Source organism: Oncorhynchus keta, chromosome 37, assembly GCF_023373465.1.
Source record: "Oncorhynchus keta strain PuntledgeMale-10-30-2019 chromosome 37, Oket_V2, whole genome shotgun sequence".
NCBI classification, from domain to species: Eukaryota; Metazoa; Chordata; class Actinopteri; order Salmoniformes; family Salmonidae; genus Oncorhynchus; species Oncorhynchus keta.
In genome coordinates this window covers 18,252,308-18,274,696 of record NC_068457.1, presented here as the reverse complement: position 1 = coordinate 18,274,696, position 22,389 = coordinate 18,252,308, and the positions used below count along the sequence as shown (strand labels likewise).

General features: G+C 44.4%; 1 protein-coding gene across 1 annotated transcript in view; it reads left to right on the top strand.

Annotated features, from left to right (window-relative positions):
* Positions 1-2,036: 2,036 nt before the first annotated feature.
* Positions 2,037-22,389, top strand: part of LOC118381882 (fibronectin type III domain-containing protein 3B-like) — a 235,056-nt gene continuing 214,703 nt past the window's right edge. The window contains 1 exon segment of the mRNA XM_052499389.1: positions 2,037-2,154. The gene's annotated coding sequence lies outside the window, so the exon portion shown is untranslated.

Below are 22,389 nucleotides of genomic sequence, written 5' to 3'. Positions count from 1 at the left end.
CCTGCTTGGCAATTCAGGGAAACAACTGTGAAACAAATGCCTCTTCTCAAATATGGACCTGACACACACACACACACACACCGGCGATTTCCCATTATCTAATATGTGGGGGCGACATGACTACATGAGGTTAGAACTCTGGGCAGGAACTCATGGAATGAAGAGCAATGTGGCCAGGACAGATCTAGACATACTAGAACAGATTGAATGTGTGTCTGTAATGCCCTTCTATGTATTAGTGCACTGCTTTAGGCCAATCCTATATGGATTAGTGTGCCACTCCAGATTTAGTGCTAGAAACACACTCTGAATGTGGACATACTACAGACCACTCTCAGATCGATCCCAAAAGACACCCAGTTCACAATAGAGTTCACTATTTCAGCCTCTGATTCACTACAAGTGGTCCCATTCATAAGCAGATGTCCCACTCACATGCAGACATACATACCCATGCATCCGCACACGTACACACAAGCACACACAGGCGTACACACACGGATACACAAGTACGCACACGTACACACTAGAAATAGTTCAGGCATAAGGGTGTGATGTCCTGACCAGCTGCTCTGACAGAGAGGAAGAAAGAGAAAGAGGGCTTGTCTGTTCTTGTCAGGGTACGGATGACTCCTTTGAACTCCCACAGTTCCAGCGCCAGATCGATAGGAGGGGGGGGTATCTCTGCACACACAGCTCTTAATATGTCTTCTACGATGTCATATGTCAATGCTTTCCACCCATCAAAGAGTTACAGGGACAGGGGGTACATGATTAGAGTGAGAGAGAGGGGGTGAGGGAGGGAGAGGGAGAGTGCCAAACAAACATGCAAACACCCCCCAAGATAAACCCGAATTCAGTCTGCACGGCGGAGCGTGAGAGGAATGCGACAATATTTATTCAATGCAAGCAGTGACCTTTGTTCAATGTCAACGTGCCTATGTCATTTTATCTACCCCAAATAGTCTAAATAGTATGAATGGCATTTTGATCGTCAGAAATCTTCAAACTGCCTGAGGGTGAGCACCAGGTATGTAGGTTTACAGAGTCTAAATAGGCTACTAGAGATAAATGAACAGGATTTATTTCTCAGACATTTTTATTTACACTAATGACTTGCATTGGAATGTTTTCTAATATAAATTGCCAAGGCTGATTCTGCAGCTCACGTTCAAAGCTGTGATGTATAATGCTCTTCTGTTGAGTTGTGGAACAGGGCTACAAACAATATAGTTGTATTGTTATGTCTATTTGAGACCATGCACAATGAAAACATAAACTCAGAGGCTGAATCTGATGCATTGTACCAGATAACAAACAGGTCATGTTGGACCCCATGCAGTCCCTGGGCAGGTGTACAATAACACATTCATCATCTGTACAATAGATGAGTCATGTGCAGTACAACAGACGTTCTATGTAATACACAAGTTTCATATCTTCTTTATTTCTAAACCCTGGCCAACCCTCCTGCAGGATTACCCACATTGGGCCTGTTACATAATCATCTCCCTGGAGACCGCTGCAGGCTTTTGCTCCTGCCCTGCATTAAGACGAGCCCCACATGCCAACAGGTATGCTCCTACAAAAGCCTGTCTCACCTCTGCCACCAATTTGACAGGTTGATTTTGAGAGAGAGATTGAGCTGTATGGGGCTAGATCCATGGATCAGCTGGTGCAGAGGCCAGAGCACGACTCCATGCAACACTAAATCCCAGGCCTTGGCTGGGGGCAGAAGTAAGTCTAGCTCTAGGCCTTGATTCAACAATGATTGAAATTAAAAAGTAATTTCCGATTGAGCCGATATATGCAGCGTTTTACCATGAATGCAGTATCTGAACATTGCCTTTACATTTCAATCGCGCTAAACAGTGGATCTGCAGCACCACGGGTGGAATCTAGGTCCTACTCTCAGAAACACACAGCCCCGTGCTACAGTAGAAGTGGGTATGCGTGGTATAGAAGGTATTACGGTAGAAATGGGCGGGCTTTAGCCTCCATGTGCCGCCGCAGGGTTTTGATTGACATCTTGGATTGTCCCAGAGAGCGCGCTGCGCGGGCAGAGTCTAGGCAGGGGGATCCAACAACCAGCCCTGGAGAAAAAATAACACACAGCAGCGATCGTCTGTTTCAAGATTATTTTATTGCAGTGAGGTGAGTTCTATTCTACACGTGTATGTTGTTCTGTTGCATGTTAAAACGATTTATTAGAATAGGACATCGTCTTAAACTGGGAGTTAAGAAGTTTATGGGGATTGTGTGAGTGCTTGCTTATGGAGCTGTGACGCCGGCAGACTGTCTCGGTGAGCTGGCGAGAGGAGAGGAAAAGGGAAAACTGGCTGAGGGGGGGAATCGAAACTTTTAGGGATTTTTAAAACTTTTTGTCCGAAACTGCGTGGAACGTTTTAAAAAACGTGGCCATTAAAGTTTTGGTTTTTATATCGCAAGTTATTTGGGAATTGGAGGATTTTGTTTGCGTTGTGGGCCATTTCTGCTTTTTTGCGAAAATATGTTTTTTCGTCTTCGCAGAGACTGACGTTGAAAGAGTGAGTGCGCAACAGGCTAAAACGCTCTTTATCTCAACGTTTCTCTCTTTCTCCACTGTTCTTTACATAACAATCTACAGGCCCCGTTGTCTCTGTTTAAAAACACTGTTTTAATTTATCAAAGTGAAGTATGTCTGTTTTACTTCAATATTTTTTCTACTTGGATTGCAAGATGCTGATGTGACGATTTGGCAGGGGTTATGAAATAGTGTGAACGGATGAACACAATGTAGCTCTTTATTGCATTAATTATTTTACCGATGGTGAGTTGTTATTGCATACGATCACAACGCACTTTTCTTAGACTGTGTAGTTTGTAGCGGATTGAAGAGAGGATACTGTGTCTGAAGAGGAGAGAGGTCTCTCAACTCCAGCATAGCCTGGCATTCCAGTAAGCCTGCCTGTCTTCTCTCTCCTCTCTCTCTGCCCCCCCCCCCTCTCTCTCTGCAGACGTGGAAGTCCAATGCAATTACTTCATGCGCTTAATGATTTTGTTTCCGACGACAGGCCTATTGTTGTCAGTCTTTTTGAAATCGATGCATCACTTTATTATTTAGAAAACGTTTTTCATTTTTCGCCGATGAGTTGATACCCTTAGTTGAAAGGAAACTTAGCTTGTAGCCAATTTAAAACTAACTTCATTTTAGGCTATTATGGGATATGCTTGTCATTATCCCTGGGGTGTTGTGTCACCGTTACATAGCCGGTATAACGTTGTTAAGTCGTTCTGATAATACTGCTATTTCGTCGAGTTGCGAACGCTGGATCTAGAGGGTAAATTGAAGAAAAATAGCATGAGTAACAAACACGCACAGAAAATATGAGAAATCCGATCCCAAATAGATGACGTCAGATGACATTCCTTTGCTGTAAGGCTGATGTGGCCTTCTGTGTGCTGTGAGTGTGCTTTTATCCTGGATTAGGGACGTCTCAGACTCTTTCTCGGGAAGAATCCGTGTCAGTGATTTGCAGTGAATCTGATTTCTACACTTCTAGATGAAGTTCTGAGGAGTTTTACATCTTTGGAAGAGCTCCTGTATTTGTGGCCCATAATATCCTAATATGTAGCCTGCCTTTGTCAGCTATATAATTATAATGATTTAATCATTTCATGTTTGTGTTGAGGTATTGGCATATGGTGGTCAGGTGTTGTATCAACTGCTCTATCTGTGTGTGTGTGTGTGTGTGTGTGTGTGTGTGTGTGTGTGTGTGTGTGTGTGTGTGTGTGTGTGTGTGTGTGTGTGTGTGTGTGTGTGTGTGTGTGTGTGTGTGTGTGTGTGTGTGTGTGTGTGCAGATTTCAGCAGCAGTCTATCCTCCCATGAGGTGTTGCTTATCAGGAACATCATTACAATAACATAACAATAACAACAGTAACATTATAGGAATCCAGACTAGAATAACATCAGTAACAATAACAAAACTGTACCTTTCCTATTGCCATCACAACTAGAAGGTGACTGTCCTGGAGGTGTTTTGGCGCTAGCATGGCTGGGTAGGGGTTTTTGTTCCTAAACTGGCTACAGGTGTGTGTGTTGAAGGGGGGCGAGCGATGACTACAGTCTTTAGGCCTGTCTCTGTCTGAGCCTTGCAGGCCACCATAGGACTGTGTGGGCGGTCTGGTCAGCTGGCAGCAGCTTCCTGCTTCCTGTGGCTGAGACTTCTCATTGGTCACGCTGGGAGAAGCATTCTTTTCCACTGAGGTCATGTGGTTAGCATCTGGAATGGACAGGAGAGAGAGGTCCTCAGAAAGGTCTGGAACCTAGAGATGCAACATATGGGTACTTCCTGAAACATACTGAACAGTGTCAAAGTCTGAATTGGAAGTATTTATTCAGTGGAAGAATGACACATTTTTCTCCAAATCTTAAATGAATTTTACACACACGATAACCACCAGGGAGTAACCAGCTGATGAAATATGACTTTCATTTATTTAAGTTAAATAAATGTACCTTTTGGTTAAAGTGGCATTTTAAAGGTTTACTTACCTAAGTAGTGCTAGGCGATATGGCCAAAATATCATGTCATTGTATTTTTCAAAATGTTGACTGTATTGACAGTATTTGACGGTATTTGATGTTTTTGATGAATATTAAGTTCTACATTTGGTTTATGAGTAGTGCGTGACCCTAGGACCCTCTAAATAATTTCAGTGGGTCTTTCTCCATTCGGATTGTTTTATACTGTTTAATTAAACTTCAACCTAAAATATCCTGCATTTCCATCAATTTCTGCATTTCCTGCACTCATTTGAGATCATTTCCACACTGCCACGATATGGGCAAAAATACTAGGCCTTATTTTTAACCAAATGTTGCGATTAGATTTAAACACGGGTGAACTCAGTACTTTTATTAGCTTGTTAGCCAGCTAACTAGAGATTATCATTATTGGCTAACACGATGTAGCTTAACTTGCTAAGAAAATACTAACTAGCTGTTTGCAGATGTAAGAAACACAAACTAATATTGTAATTATAGAACACTTGTGGATTTATATTAATAAGAGCAAAGTTGAAACCACATCGTTGTCAATCAACATTGTTGCATGTGCTGCATTGACCATGCAGACTGAACGCAAGTGTCTCGTGGTCAAGCAACAACAAATGCGGTCCTTGAGTGACGGGGTGGGACTAGGTCTGTGTGGAGAGAGTGAGAGAGGAGAGGGATGACTCAAGTAGAGGAGTGAAACTATAGAAATGGACGTTACACAAGGCATATCACATTTAACAAACCCAACATTCAAATACCGTCATAGAAGGTAAAGTAAAAACCCAAACCGGTCCGTGCATCAATATCGGTATAGTAAACTACAGTATACCGCCCAGCCGACTTTGTCAGGAGTGTGTGTTCAGAGAGAGTGTGGTAGGTTCAGTGTGTCTGTTGAAGGATAATTGTCTTGACATTCTCAGAACCCCAGACCAAGCTGATAGCCAATGATGTCCCCGCCTTGTGTGTGTATTCGGGAAAAGTTTATCTCCACTGGCTGCCACTGTGCTGAGTGGTTCTCCTCCCTATTTTGTCCCCCTTGACCAAGCAACAGAGCAGTCACAGAAAGGTTCCATCTGATTCACAGACGGAGGCCTTCTCTTTATTTTCCTTCATTACACACAGACACACACTCTCTCTCTCTCTCTCTGAAGGCTGGATCGTTGTTGAAGGATCCCAGCGCCTTATGTTTACTTGGCACAGACCTGTAATATTTACCCTCTTTCTCTTTCTCCCTCTCTCTTTTCACCTCCCCACCTCTCTCCTATTTCCCCTCCCATTCTCCCCCTTTCTCCTCTTGGTGATTTCCTGCATTGTTGACAGTTGATTTAGACAGAGATAAAAGAAGTCTTTCAACCCCACCCCCCCATTTCCGACCCTCTCTCTCTCCCCCTCTCCTTTCCTCCCTCTTTCTCTTGTCCCATGTGCCCACCTTGGGGATGCAGGGCTCTATGTCTCTCTCAGACCATGAAGAGAACTCTACCGTATCCTATGGGTGGCACTGTAGACGTTCGGACTAGCTAGCAGTGTTAGCTTCTCCTAGCATTGCAGCTAACATCCTCCTGCATTATTGTAGTGATTGTCATTGCTGACAGTGTTAGCTTTCCCTAGCGTAGCTCCGTTATTAATATGTCACTCATAGCAAGCAACATTATCTTCTCCTATCCTAGCCGCCAACAGCGGAAGGTAAACGTGTGTTTGTCTCGTTGGTCTTAGTGAGTGAGCATGCCTACTTTAGTACACACACACACACACACACACACACACACACACACACACACACACACACACACACACACACACACACACACACACACACACATCTGTGACATAACTCACATTTTCGTGCCTGCATTAGCATGCTAGGCGTGTTAGCATGGCTATGGAAAGTTCCATCTGCTCTTAATGGATGTTTTATGCAGGTGTGTGTTTCACGGAAGTGTATGTGTGTGTTTGTGTGTGTCAGTATCCTGCTAAATCTTCTTCAAAAGGAAATAGAAATTGTTGCTAAATTGCTGCAATAACTCAATACATCGTTGTAAAAACATTAGCATCAACAAGGCCATGCCACACTCCCCCTCCTCTACTTACATACCTCTGTCATTTCTACCTCTCCTCTCTCTTCCCCCTTTTCTTCGCCCCTCCTTGCCCCCAAGCAAGACCCCCCACAAATCATCACACACCCACACACACCTCCCCCAGCCTGGGGTCACAAGGTCAAATTCCTCCTCCTCAATCAGGCCTCAGGATTTGTATGTGTAGCCCATACATAGGTGTGTAGCGTGCCAGTTCCATTCCCACTTCACTGCAATGTCCTCTCCACTCTTTGGGACTAATTCCATATTATTCTAACGGATTAACTCTCGGCCCTTCCTTTGTCTCACATACATGCCCGCTCACACACCCACACTAAGGGAGACCAGGCATTCTGAGGATATATTCCAACACACAGTGGAATGTGTATCCTGAGAGGAATGTGCATACTTTTCCACTGTGATCTCTGTCTCCCTCTCTCCCTTCCACACTGTCTCTCTCTCGCTCTCACTCCCTCCCTCCCCTCCCTCTCACTCTTGCTCTCTCCCTCCCTCCCTCCCTGATTCAGGTTTCAGTCTTTTACGATGACTAAATGTCACACTGTGCGATGTCAGCCTGGTTAGATTGTACAATTTGCTTCAGTTCTGTTGTCACATTCTGTCGTTTGCGAGGCTAAGTCAGCCAGATAGCGGCGTATTTGATCCTCGCGTGTTCGGAAAAAACTTAAGGTATACGTCCAGAAATCATTTTCACATATAGACTTTATATGTCCGAACTTCCCAAAAATAACATGGCTGCTGTGGTACAAGGTTTATTTTGTGAATTTATCAAAATCCCGTTAGGTCAGATGACATGTAGTCTAAACAAGATTATTAAGGAAATTGTTCTTCTTGAAAAGCATGTTAACGTTTCAATCAAACTATTATATTCATCTGACTATACACAAGAATCATATTGTCGTGTGCACACTTAATGCCGGCCATGTTCCTATTGGTTGGTCACCGGGATCGGCTCGTAACACCAGCCACACTAAGGCTCAACGTTTCTGACGGAGCCTAGGACCGACCCTGTCTCACTGAACGAGCCGAGACTTCCGACCGTCGTTTGCGACCAGAGAATTAGCCCACAATGTCCACATTCTGCCGGGACGCCAAAGCCTTCGCTGAAGACGGCTAAAATCATCCAGTTTGTGCTTTAAGGCCTTAAAGGGTAAGTTCACCCAGAAACACTTCCGGGACCTTTATCATGCCTGCCTGACCATTTGTCACCCCCCTCCAGACAGTTTGTAGGTCCATCGCTTGAGTATTTGGATGTAGTTTATAAGCTAATTCTACCCCGTAGAATAGTCTGATTGACATCATGGAGGAGGTCGAGCATCCGACCGACGATGCAGAAGAACAGGACCTGTGTGTGTGTGTGTGTGTGTGTGTGTGTGTGTGTGTGTGTGTGTGTGTGTGTGTGTGTGTGTGTGTGTGTGTGTGTGTGTGTGTGTGTGTGTGTGTGTGTGTAAACATCAACCCTGGGGTTCTGGAGACGTTTCTCAGAATGCCCTGGATTAACTGGAAGCACTTGCCACACCTGACAGCCCCAATAGGAAGCTCTCTAAAAGTGTTTTGGAAGTTGGGATATATTTTATGATTCCTCTCTAAGATGCAAATGAATAGCCAGCTAATGATACCCAACTGTATTTTCTAGTAACCTGCCTACACTCTATAATGTATAACTGGCTGCTGTAGTCTCCCCTTGAAGTTAGATCAACTCGGTCCACTGTGTCTAAAACGAGTGGATGTGCCACGTGAATAGAATGTATGGGATGTGTACTTCACAATATGGACTAAATGATCAATATTGTATATTACCAAACACTGTGAGAAGTCAATAGTGTTAGTGAACAAAATGCAGTGGTGTATAGGACTTAAGTAAAAAATACTTTGAAGTACTACTTAAGTAGTTTATACTTAAGGGGTATTTGTACTTTACTATTTATATGTTGGTCAACTTTTACTTTTACTTCACTACATTCCTAAAGAAAATCATGTACTTTCTACTCCATACATTTTCCCTGACACCCAAAAGTACTCGTTACATTTTAAATGCTTAGCAGACAGGAAAATGGTCCAATTCACGCACTTATCAAGAGAACGTCCCTGGTCATCCCTACCGCCTCTGATCTGGCGGACTCACTAAACACACATGCGTTTTCTGTAAATTATGTCTGAGAGGTGTGCATGAAAATGGTGCCATCTGGGTTGCTTAATATAAGGGATTTGAAATTATTTATATTTTTACTTTTGATACCTAAGTATATTTTAGCAATTACATTTACTTTTGATACTTAAAAGTAAATAAAACCAAATACTTTTAGACTTTTACTCAAGTAGTATTTTACTGGGTGACTTTTACTTGAGTCATTTTCTATTAAGACATCTTTACTCTTACTCAGGTTTGACCATTTTTCCACCAGAGATAAAAAAATAAATAAAAAAAAATTGCTGCAATTGCCAGTCTAGCTTTTACACCACTAATATCTTGATTAGCCTGTAAACCCACATAGTAAAGAGGAAGACAAACAGCCTCACCTTTTCAACAATGACTTGGCCATACAGTCTTCAATTCTATAAGGCAAGAGAGCGGTCAATCATTTTGTGCCATCATCAGTACAGCTTTGAAATAAACAGGCCCAATGATCCCTGAGCCCGTTGTTGTATTTGATATTCTAAAGGCCTAGACTGATTTGTTCTTTTGATTGTTGTATATAACATTGTGATATAGTTATTTCAGTTTTGACAATGCAGACTGGTTTCCTACGGGATCACTTTGGAGTGGATGCTGAGGGGAGAACGTCTCGGTCGAGGCCAACGCCGGGGACTCCCAGCCTGTGTGGTCGTGGCAATTCGATCTAAATACCCTGACCCCAACCCTGTCCCTAACGCTGACCCCAAGCTATGTTGGATTTAGAGGAGGCTCACGACATAGGATACAAATAAATGTTTTAAAGAAATAACATTGTATTCCAAGTTTTTTAAAATAAAGACTTTAAACGCATAATAAACTATAAAGACATTATAAAACATATAATTAAGCAATAAGGAACGTGGGGTTGTGGTATATGGCCAATATACTACGGCTAAGGGCTGTTCCTAAGCACGATGCAACGTGGAGTGCCTGGATACAGTCCTTAGCCGTGGTATATTGGCCCACCCATGAGGTGCCTTATTGCTATTATAAACTGGTTACTAACATAATTAGAGAAGTAAAAATAAATGTTTTGTCGTACCTGTGATATACGGTCTGATATACAACGGCTTTCAGCCAATCAGCATTCAGGGCTCGAACCACCCAGTTTATAAAACACAACAATTACTGTCACTCAGCATTATAAGAATAAAAAAATCCCTTTATTTAACTTGGCAAGTCAGTTAAGAACAAATTCTTATTTTCAATGACTGCCTAGGAACAGTGGGTTAACTGCCTTGTTCAGGGGCAGAACGACAGATTTTTACCTTGTCAGCTCAGGGATTCAATCTTGCAACCTTTTGGTTACTAGTCCAACACTCTAACCACTAGGCTACCTGCCACCCCATTAGTTGCATTAGTTATGCTCTGTTCGTAAGCAAGCTACCATGGATAGTGGTGTAGCGACAGTAACAGGTGTAAGAAGCCTTGTTTCCATCTCCACAATCGACTCATGCAGGCTGTTTTCGATCAACACATACCAATATTGTTAAGCCACTTGTGTGCAACAGGGATATATTGACTGGCCTGGCCTCCCAAAGCCTGGACCCTGGGACAACTGTACCTGGTGACTGACTGCCGACAACATGTCTTGGTCTTGGATGTGGAAGCCTTCTACAAACGAGGTCAACAGACACCATGGTCATTATAAAACTTATGAAAAGCAATGTTCTTTCTGCTGTTTATATTCTTCAATCATCGGGGTGGCAGGGTTAGAGCCTAGTGGTTAGAGCCTAGTGGTTAGAGCCTAGTGGTTAGAGCCTAGTAGTTAGAGCCTAGTAGTTAGAGCCTAGTGGTTAGAGCCTAGTGGTTAGAGCCTAGTGGTTAGAGCCTAGTGGTTAGAGCGTTGGACTAGTAACCGGAAGGTTGCAAGTTCAAATCCCCGAGCTGACAACGTACAAATCTGTCGTTCTGCCCCTGAACAGGCAGTTAACCCACAGTTCCTAGGCCGTCATTGAAAATAAGAATTTGTTCTTAACTGACTTGCCTAGTTAAATAAAGGTAAAATAAAAAAATAAAAATTCTATCCAACTCGGCTTGTCTCTGCCACATCCACAAAAGCCAGTCCCTCTCCCCAGTCCCTCTCCCCAGTCCCTCTCTCACTAGACTGTAGTGCATCTTGCTGGATGTCTGGCTGCTCCACAAAGTACTCTGCTTGGCGGTAGCTTCTAGGGAAATGGTTTTGCTTCAGAGCTTCATTTGTGTGTTCACATGGGCGTTCAGACTGAACACCTGCGGGAAACAAATACAAACAGATGCTTTTATTTAGAGGTGTCTGGTACCCTGCAGATAGCATGAGTGTTAGCCACCTCTCACACGGCCTGACATCAGCCAAGCACAGAGAAGCTCCAGCAGCCACCCACACATATCCAGAAGGTTGGAGCAGAGGGCACCTGGGGCAGAAAGGGTTAACCTGGATATTGTCTGAGTCGTCTGTGGCCGGTGCTCTGCTGTGTGGGAGGGCTGGTGGTGTGGAGGAGTGGACGGAATACCATCAAATGGCAATTACAGTTTACTGTCTACCGAGTGTGGAGTAACAGTACAGTCTACTGTATACCTAGTGTGGAGTAACGGTACAGTCTACTGTATACCTAGTGTGGAGTAACGGTACAGTCTACTGTATACCTAGTGTGGAGTAACGGTACAGTCTACTGTATACCTAGTGTGGAGTAACGGTACGGTCTACTGTCTACCTAGTGTGGAGTAACGGTACAGTCTACTGTCTACCTAGTGTGGAGTAACGGTACGGTCTACTGCATACCTAGTGTGGAGTAACGGTACAGTCTACTGTCTACCTAGTGTGGAGTAACGGTACAGTCTACTGTCTACCTAGTGTGGAGTAACGGTACGGTCTACTGTCTACCTAGTGTGGAGTAACGGTACAGTCTACTGTCTACCTAGTGTGGAGTAACGGTATGGTCTACTGTCTACCTAGTGTGGAGTAACGGTACGGTCTACTGTATACCTAGTGTGGAGTAACGGTACGGTCTACTGCATACCTAGTGTGGAGTAACGGTACGGTCTACTGTATACCTAGTGTGGAGTAACGGTACAGTCTACTGTCTACCTAGTGTGGAGTAACGGTACAGTCTACTGTCTACCTAGTGTGGAGTAACGGTACGATCTACTGTATACCTAGTGTGGAGTAACGGTACGGTCTACTGTATACCTAGTGTGGAGTATGGTACAGTCTACTGTATACCTAGTGTGGAGTAACGGTACAGTCTACTGTATACCTAGTGTGGAGTAACGGTACAGTCTACTGTATACCTAGTGTGGAGTACGGTACAGTCTACTGTATACCTAGTGTGGAGTACGGTACAGTCTACTGTCTACCTAGTGTGGAGTACCGGTACAGTCTACTGTATACCTAGTGTGGAGTAACGGTACAGTCTACTGTATACCTAGTGTGGAGTACGGTACAGTCTACTGTATACCTAGTGTGGAGTACGGTACGGTCTACTGTCTACCTAGTGTGGAGTAACGGTACGGTCTACTGTATACCTAGTGTGGAGTAACGGTACGGTCTACTGTATACCTAGTGTGGAGTAACGGTACAGTCTACTGTATACCTAGTGTGGAGTACGGTACAGTCTACTGTATACCTAGTGTGGAGTACGGTACGGTCTACTGTCTACCTAGTGTGGAGTAACGGTACGGTCTACTGTATACCTAGTGTGGAGTACGGTACAGTCTACTGTATACCTAGTGTGGAGTACGGTACGGTCTACTGTCTTCCTAGTGTGGAGTAACGGTACGGTCTACTGTATACCTAGTGTGGAGTAACGGTACAGTCTACTGTATACCTAGTGTGGAGTACGGTACAGTCTACTGTATACCTAGTGTGGAGTACGGTACGGTCTACTGTATACCTAGTGTGGAGTAACGGTACGGTCTACTGTATACCTAGTGTGGAGTACGGTACAGTCTACTGTATACCTAGTGTGGAGTACGGTACAGTCTACTGTCTACCTAGTGTGGAGTAACGGTACGGTCTACTGTCTACCTAGTGTGGAGTAACGGTACGGTCTACTGTATACCTAGTGTGGAGTAACGGTACGGTCTACTGTATACCTAGTGTGGAGTAACGGTACGGTCTACTGTCTACCTAGTGTGGAGTAACGGTACAGTCTACTGTCTACCTAGTGTGGAGTAACGGTACGGTCTACTGTCTACCTAGTGATGTGGAGCAATGATACCGTCTACTGTCTACCTAGTGTGGAGTAACGGTACAGTCTACTGTCTACCTAGTGTGGAGTAACGGTACGGTCTACCGTCTACCTAGTGTGGAGTAACGGTACGGTCTACCGTCTACCTAGTGTGGAGTAACGGTACAGTCTACTGTCTACCTAGTGTGGAGTAACGGTACGGTCTACTGTCTACCTAGTGTGGAGTAACGGTACGGTCTACTGTATACCGAGTGTGGAGTAACGGTACAGTCTACTGTCTACCTAGTGATGTGGAGTAACGGTACGGTCTACTGTATACCGAGTGTGGAGTAACGGTACGGTCTACCGTCTACCTAGTGTGGAGTACCGGAATTGTTATCAGTATTGTATAAGTAAAGTTATGGAAAAGGGAATTGTTATCAGTATTGTGTAAGTAACGTTATGGAAAAGGGAATTGTTATCAGTATTGTATAAGTAACGTTTTGGAAAAGGGAATTGTTATCAGTATTGTATAAGTAACGTTATGGAAAAGGGAATTGTTATCAGTATTGTATAAGTAATGTTATGGAAAAGGGAATTGTTATCAGTATTGTATAAGTAATGTTATGGAAAAGGGAATTGCATCACAAAGCCAAATAAAAACCAAACTGTCAGTAGGACAGGATGACATTACCATTAGAGTACCAAACAAATAGGGTCCTAAATGACCTGTAGTGACTAACGTTAGCAACAGGTGTTAGGATGCTAGCGAGCTAGTTAGGTGGCTAACTTATCTTGAATGGCTGGAGCTTTGTCCCACAAAATGATCACTGCACACGAACAACCGCATCTGGTGAATGACTTCAGGTGCTGTATCAACACCATACTCAGGCAGGAAATTAGTTATCTGTCTGATCTGACAGGGGCATTATTGCACCTCATTTAGGCCAGATAGGTTTCCACGTTCATCTGTGCCAATACTACTACCTCAGATAGAACAACGGGTTAGTTTGAAACATCTCTGCCACTACTACTAGCTAACATCTCTTTGTTTAGCAGCTGTTGGTCCTGACTTCCTTTCTCGAGGACCAATAGTGAGACGCTCCTTCGTCCTGCCTCCTGTAATTATCCATCTTACAACCAGGAAGGAGAGTATCAACCAGATGACAGACGATATAGAAAACCTTGCGCCAGCACCAAGTAGGTCGTTGCTGTGTTAGACCTGTTACATCAAAGAAATCAGTGTCGAGTCATCAATCGCTGCTTATGTAACGATAAATACACAGTTTTTATGCATTTTAGGTGATTTCGGGAAATGTAGCATTTTTATGTAAAAATACAGAAATCTAAATACGTGGACCTAAAAACGGCCTGGATTGATGAAAAATGGCCAGGCAAGTGTTATAAAGGGCCCAGAGGTGTTTTGGGGTGAACTTCCCCTTTAACCCTCAGAGTGTAGAGTGGAGAGAGAAGCTGTGGTGGAGTACCATGTATGTCTATGCCAGGATAGGGGCTGGGTATGTGTGTGTTGGGGGGGGGGGCTGGGGTTTGAGCTGCCATTGCATAGGTCAAGGTGTCTGTGTCTGCATGTCTGTGTCTGCATGTCTGTGTGTGTGTTGCTTCTGATGAGGAGGAAGTAGCAGTGTTTGCTTAAACTAAGCACGCTCAACCATGTGGGATGATTTAGCAGGAACAAATTCAACCCAGCCCCCTTCCCCCTGCTCTCTCCCTCTCCTTCTCTCCCTCTTCTTTTCACTCTCTGTCCCTTCCTCTTTCACTCCCTGATGATAAGAAAGGGGGAGGAAAGGAAAAGGGAGAGAGGGGAAGAGAGGTCAGAAAAGAGAATCATGTTTTGGAGGTGAGTGGGGAAGAGGGAGGGTAAGGAGGAGGGAGGGAGGGATGCAAGGATGGAAGGCGGGAGGGAAGGAGGGTGGGAGATGTGAACAGAGCAATGTTTTTGTTTCCTGTTTGCCATCGAAGAGGGAGGGGCTTGGCAAAGCAAGCTAGCTTAGACATCATGCTAACCTTGACCTCTAACCTCAACCCTTAGCCCCTGACCCTAACTGTTTGTCAGACCCCTTATGATCATTGACCCCACATCATTACAAATAACAGTCAATAAATCATGTTGAGGTTCCGTCTGCTGTGTTGTGGTGTGGTGCTGTGTTGTGTATGTGCACTTGGACTTGGTGAATTTCCATATGATGGAGTGTACATGAGCCTGTTTTATATTCACCCCTGGTCTCAGTAAGGGTAGGTCTGAGCTCCTGAGATCCAGGGTGTATGGGGGGCTCATATAGAGCTCTCCCCAGGATCAATGCCTCAATTTGGGCTACATATGGCTCTGGCTCTGGAGCTGTGGGATTGGGAGAGGAATGAAGAGCTGGAGGAGGAAGATAAGATGAGGACGGGGATGAAAAGGCAAGGGTGTGTGACTGCAAACATCAACAGAAGGCATTTGTGGGAAAGAGAGATCTGATTGGTCAAACTCATATACAGTTGAAGTTGGAAGTTTACATACACCTTAGCCAAATACATTAACTCCTGACACGTAATCCTAGTAAAAATTCCCTGTCTTTGGTCAGTTAGGATCACCACTTTATTTTAAGAATGTGAAATTTCAGAATAATAGTGGAGAGTGATTTTTTTTTTTCAGCTTTTATTTCTTTCATCACATTCCCAGTGGGTCATAAGTTTACATACATTCAATTATTATTTGGTAGCTTTGCCTTTAAATTGTTCAACTTGGTTCAAACGTTTCAGGTAGCCTTCCGCATGCTTCTTACAATAAGTTGGGTGAATTGTGGTCCATTCCTCCTGACAGAGCTGGTGTAACTGAGTCAGGTTTGTAGGTTTGCTCGCACACGCTTTTTCAGTTCTGCCCACACATTTTCTACAGGATTGAGGTCAGGGCTTTGTGATGGCCATTCCAATACCTTGACTTTGTTGTCCTTAAGCCATTTTGCTACAACTTTGGAAGTATGCTTGGGGTCATTGTCCATTTGGAAGATCCATTTGCGACCAAGCTTTAACTTCCTGACTGATGTCTTGAGATGCTGCTTCAATATAGTCACATAATTTGTGTTCTTCGGCTTGCAAGCCTCCCCCTTTTTCCTCCAAACATAACGATGGTCATTATGGCCAAACAGTTCTATTTTTGTTTCATCAGACCAGAGGACATTTCTCCAAAAAGTACGGTCTTGGTCCCTATGTGCAGCTGCAAACCATAGTCTGGCTTCTTATGGCATTTTGTAGCAGTGGCTTCTTCCTTGCTGTGCGGCCTTTCAGGTTATTTCGATATAGGACTCGTTTTACTGTGGATATAGATACTTTGTACATGTTTCCTCCAGCATCTTCACACGGTCCTTTTCTGGGATTGATTTGCACTTTTCGCACCAAAGTACATTCATCTCTAGGAGACAGAACGTGTCTCTTTCCTGAGCGGTATGGCGGCTGCGTGGTCCCATGGTGTTTATACTTGCGTACTATTGTTTGTACAGATGAACGTGGTACCTTCAGCCGTTTGGAAAGTGCTCCCAAGGATGAACCAGACTTGTGGAGGTCTACAATTTTTTTTCTGAGGTCTTGGCTGATTTTCCCATGATGTCAAGCAAAGAGGCACTGACTGAGTTTGAAGGTAGGCCTTGAAATACATCCACAGGTACACCTCCAATTGACTCAAATGATGTCAATTAGCCTAACAGAAGCTTCTAAAGCCATGACATCATTTTCAGGAATTTTCCAAGCTGTTTAAAGGCACAGTCAACTTAGCGTATGTAAACTTCTGACCCACTGGAATTGTGATACAGTGAAATAATCTGTCTGTAGACAATTGTTGGAAAAATGACTTGTGTCATGTGCAAAGTAGATGTCCTAACCGACTAGCCAGAACTAAAGTTTGTTAACAAGAAAATGGTGGAGTGGCTGAAAAATTAGCTTTAATGACTCCAAACTAAGTGTATGTAAACTTCTGACTTCATCTGTATCTCCATTGGTAGTGAACTTTAAAATAATTCACAGTGGGGATTGAACTTGGTCATAATAAACACATTTTAGGGGCCAAAGCAGGCATCGGGGTAAAAAAGAGGTTGGCTGTCCTGGCGATCGTAATTTACCTATGCTTTCTAGGGCAGACCGGCACTTTTGGCACTGCTAGGTTGCTACGTGGTAGCCGACCAGAAGAGCTTGTGACTTCCCGCTCCAGACCGGACACTGGGGGCCTGGTCATACCTAGTTAGTTCGTACGACAGTGTGATAGTAGTTTGTGGTTCTTTTGTATGTTTTGATGCAGGAATGGAGTGGCGCTGTAGCTGTAAATTGTCTCTCTCTCGCTCTCCCTGGGCTGGTCTTAGCGTTAGCAGCTACGTGGCAGTAGCTGTGTGTGGCTGGGCAGGGGGCCAGGTGTAAACCCACAGCAGAGGTCCTGACAGCCCAGCCCCGCACACACTCGCAACACACTCGCGCGCACACACACACACACACGCACACACACACACGCACACAGAGCCAGCCAGCCAGCTGCAAGAGGAGGTGGGAGGGAGTGCTCTTTGGAAGACACATCTGCTCAGCCTATAGACTGATAATATAATGCTAACACTGCTGCTTGTTTATGCTTGTGTGTGTGTGTGTGTGTGTGTGTGTGTGTGTGTGTGTGTGAGGGAGTTGTCCTTGTCTGGCAGTGTGAGTGTTATCTTAGTCCAGGCGTTGTGTGTGTGTGTTATATAACTCAGTCTGGCCATGGGAATACACTGCTGTTTCACTTCTCTTCCTCTTCGTTCTACCTCGTTCTAACTCTGTCACAGCCTATCAGAGAGCAGAGGCCTATTTCAGCCAATCAAACACCTAGTATCAAAGTTGTCTCTTTCTTCTTTTCTTTGTGTTTGTTTCAGAGGAGTCAAAGTAGAGAGGGGAGTGGAGATTGAAGGAGAGAGAGAACCCAGAGAGATTAACGAGAGAGAGAGAGAGAGATGTCTGAGAGACAGTGAGAGGAAATAGGACAGAAGGAAAGAGGAGTGAAGGAAAGAGGAGTGAAGGAAAGAGGAGTGAAGGAAAGAGGAGTGAAGGAAATAGGACAGGAAAGGGGAGTGAAGGAAATATGACAGAAGGAAAGAGGAGTGAAGGAAATAGGACAGAAGGAAAGAGGAGTGAAGGAAATAGGACAGAAGGAAAGAGGAGTGAAGGAAATAGGACAGAAGGAAAGAGGAGTGAAGGAAAGGGGAGTGAAGGAAATAGGACAGAAGGAAAGGGGAGTGAAGGAAATAGGACAGAAGGAAAGAGGAGTGAAGGAAATAGGACAGAAGGAAAGAGGAGTGAAGGAAAGAGGAGTGAAGGAAAGAGGACAGAAGGAAAGGGGAGTGAAGGAAAGAGGAGTGAAGGAAATAGGACAGAAGGAAAGGGGAGTGAAGGAAATAGGACAGAAGGAAAGAGGAGTGAAGGAAATAGGACAGAAGGAAAGAGGAGTGAAGGAAAGAGGAGTGAAGGAAAGAGGACAGAAGGAAAGGGGAGTGAAGGAAAGAGGAGTGAAGGAAATAGGACAGAAGGAAAGGGGAGTGAAGGAAATAGGACAGAAGGAAAGAGGAGTGAAGGAAAGAGGACAGAAGGAAAGGGGAGTGAAGGAAATAGGACAGAATGAAAGAGGACAGAAGGAAAGAGGAGTGAAGGAAATAGGAGTGAAGGAAATAGGACAGAAAGAAAGGGGAGTGAAGGAAATAGGACAGAAGGAAAGGGGAGTGAAGGAAAGGGGAGTGAAGGAAAGGGGAGTGAAGGAAAGAGGAGTGAAGGAAATAGGACAGAAGGAAAGAGGAGTGAAGGGAAGAGGAGTGAAGGAAAGGGGAGTGAAGGAAAGGGGAGTGAAGGAAAGAGGAGTGAAGGAAAGAGGAGTGAAGGAAAGAGGAGTGAAGGAAAGGGGAGTGAAGGAAAGGGGAGTGAAGGAAAGGAGTGAAGGAAAGGGGAGTGAAGGAAAGGGGAGTGAAGGAAAGGGGAGTGAAGGAAAGGGAGTGAAGGAAATGGGAGTGAAGGAAAGGGAGTGAAGGAAAGGGGAGTGAAGGAAAGGGGAGTGAAGGAAAGAGGAGTGAAGGAAAGAGGAGTGAAGGAAAGAGGAGTGAAGGAAAGGGGAGTGAAGGAAAGAGGACAGAAGGAAAGAGTGAAGGAAAGGGGAGTGAAGGAAAGAGGACAGAAGGAAAGGGGAGTGAAGGAAATAGGACAGAAGGAAAGAGGAGTGAAGGAAAGAGGAGTGAAGGAAAGAGGACAGAAGGAAATAGGACTGAAGGAAATAGGACAGAAGGAAAGGGGAGTGAAGGAAATAGGACAGAAGGAAAGAGGAGTGAAGGAAAGAGGAGTGAAGGAAAGAGGAGTGAAGGAAAGAGGAGAAGGAAAGAGGAGTGAAGGAAAGAGGAGTGAAGGAAAGAGGGAGTGAAGAAAAGAGGAGTGAAGGAAAGAGGAGTGAAGGAAAGAGGAGTGAAGGAAAGAGGAGTGAAGGAAAGAGGAGTGAAGGAAAGAGGAGTGAAGGAAAGAGGACAGAAGGAAAGAGGACAGAAGGAAAGAGGAGTGAAGGAAAGAGGACAGAAGGAAAGAGGACAGAAGGAAAGAGGAGTGAAGGAAAGAGGAGTGAAGGAAAGAGGACAGTGAAGGAAAGAGGAGTGAAGGAAAGAGGACAGAAGGAAAGAGGACAGAAGGAAAGGGGAGTGAAGGAAAGGGGAGTGAAGGAAAGAGGAGTGAAGGAAAGAGGAGTGAAGGAAAGAGGAGAGATGGAAAAAGGAGTGAGGGAAATAGGAGAGATGGAAAAAGGAGTGAGGGAAATAGGAGTGAGGGAAATAGGAGTGAGGGAAATAGGAGAGATTGAAATAGGAGTGAGGGAAATAGGAGAGATGGAAAAAGGAGTGAGGGAAATAGGAGAGATGGAAAAAGGAGTGAGGGAAATAGGAGAGATGATAGAAAGAAAAGGAGAGAGAGAAGTGCTGATCCTGTCATTTCCTGGGCCAGGTACTGACACGTCTGAAGTCAGCGCCTTCTGAACCACACACACACACACACATCCCGTCTACTGAATCATCTACAGAATGACTGGTATTCACAGGGAGTAGGAGAAAGGAGAGAGAGCATGGTTCCTCTCTATGTTTCTTCCTAGGTTCCTGCCTTCTATGGAGATGTACCTGGGTTCTGTCAACCTAGTAACATGTAACAGTCTGGTCTTGGGCTGGGTGGAATCCCGTATTTTACTATATACTGGTATTGATGTCCAGACCAGTTTGGGTTTTTACTTTCCCCTCTGCAACGCTATTTCAATGTTTGGTTTGTTACATGTCATACACCACTGCGCTGTGTGTCCTGTCTGTTTTTATAGTTTACCCTGCTACTTGAGTCGTCTATCTCCTTAGGCATGTGCGGTATACAGTATATACAGTATAATGTATACTGGGGTATTTGGAAAAAGCCACGGGATGGTTTTTCAATACTGTTAAAAGTTTGACGTCTTTAAAAAAAATACATTTGAATATTTGTAGATACTTTTTAAGTAAATATGTGCAGTCAACATGTGCAATATGTTAGGAGATAAAGAACATGGAGTTCTTCATTTCACCTGTCACATCATTTTCCATAATGAAGCTTACCGGTCGTCCCCAGTCACGTGGAGTTTGTTTACAAGCACACAATGACGAGAGACCAGAGCCTTGTGAGTCGCTCACTGTTGTACAGCGCGAGCCAGGTGATCTAGTGACTGTATGGAATTCACAACTAAATGTACAGTAGACATCTTCTAACTGTTAAGTTAACTGTCTAAAATGTGCTAAATGCTCTGCAGCTGTGCGTTTGGTTTGCTAATTTAGTAGCTAGCTAAGTGGTTAGCGTCTGTTAAAATCAAGCTTTGTTTGGTAACAGCAGAGAATCCCCTGCTGGATGAAGAGACTTGCTGTCTAGTATTTGTTTTGTTGTTACAGCAAAGTGTGAGCAGCATTTTTTTAATGACTAGAACAACTTTATGAGCTTGGATGTCTGTACTGCTTGTTAGCATTGCTAACCTTCGGATTACAAAGGCTCAGTGTGGGTTGAAAATAGCGCCCCCTGTGTTCAGTGACTGTATTACCGAATATCCCGGTATGGCAGAAGGTCAGCATGAAGGTATGACAATCTGGACACCACCCAAGCCTTTCTCTCCCTCTCTCACCAAGCCTCATCCCCTGTCACTTAGGGAGCACAGTTGGGGGTCAGGTTCGAGTGTTGGGCCAGGAACCGAAAGGTTGCAAGATCGATTCCCCGTGCCGACAAGGTAAAAATCTGTCGTTCTGCCCCTGAACAAGGCAGTTAACCCACTGTTCCTAGGACGTCATTGAAAATAAGAAATTGATCTTAACTGACTTGCCTAAATAAAAAAGTTGTTGCTCATCCACGCAGTGTTGCCAGTTTAGTGACTTTGTTGCTATATTTAGCGAGTTTTCAGACCCATCCAGTGATTTTGGGGGGGTAAAAGAGACAAATGTAGCTACTTTTCAGGCTGCCTTTGGGAGCTTTGCCACTGATAGTTTCTATGGTTTTGATAACATTTAGCGACTTTGCCCACTAAGTTCTGTCGCAAACTAGAGTGTGGAAAGCTGTCTGAGCAACAGAAGTCACAGCAAGGCAGAGAAGCACAAGAGGAGGGAGTGTGTGGCGGGAGAGGGGGTGAAAACGCTATGTCGGGAAACGCAGCTGAGCCACAGCAAGGCAAATTGGTGCTGTGACATCGTCACGGCAACGGCAAAAATGTAATCTAGCGACAAATCAAGGAGCCAGTAGCGATTCTCACTGAGAGATAGTCGGCAACACTGAGACCGTGAGACCACTTGCCATTCGCTCTTCAGTCTGCATGGTCAATGTAGCAGATGCAGCACGATGTTGATGACAACAGTGCTGCTTTCCACTTTGCCTCCTAATTTCTGGCCCGTATCATGCAGCCCTATACATGGCAGTGTGGAAATGACCCCAAATGACCTGGAAATCAGAAATGGATGAAAATGCAGAAAAGTGTTTTGGGTTGAAGTTTGATTAAACAATCAGAATGGAGAAAGACCCGTGGAAATCACTTAGAATGTGTGTGTTGCCACCCTGACGTCACTCACTGCTTACTATTCAAAAACAATACTGTCAAATACCGCCATACCGTAAACAATTAGACAAATATTATATGTAGTACTGTCTGTTTATACAACATTCTTACAGTTGTAATGTGTGTGTGTGTGCGTGCCTGCGCGCGTGTCCTCCTATTTCCTTCCTCAGGTGTTAAATCAAGGCTCTCTCAGAAAGCCTACCCCCAAGGCCTCAGCTCTCAGTGTACATAGGGACGTGTGTGTGTGTGTGTGTGTGTGTGTGTGTGTGTGTGTGTGTGTGTGTGTGTGTGTGTGTGTGTGTGTGTGTGTGTGTGAGGCATTCCACCCCACCCGTGCTGAGTTCCTCTCTGTGGA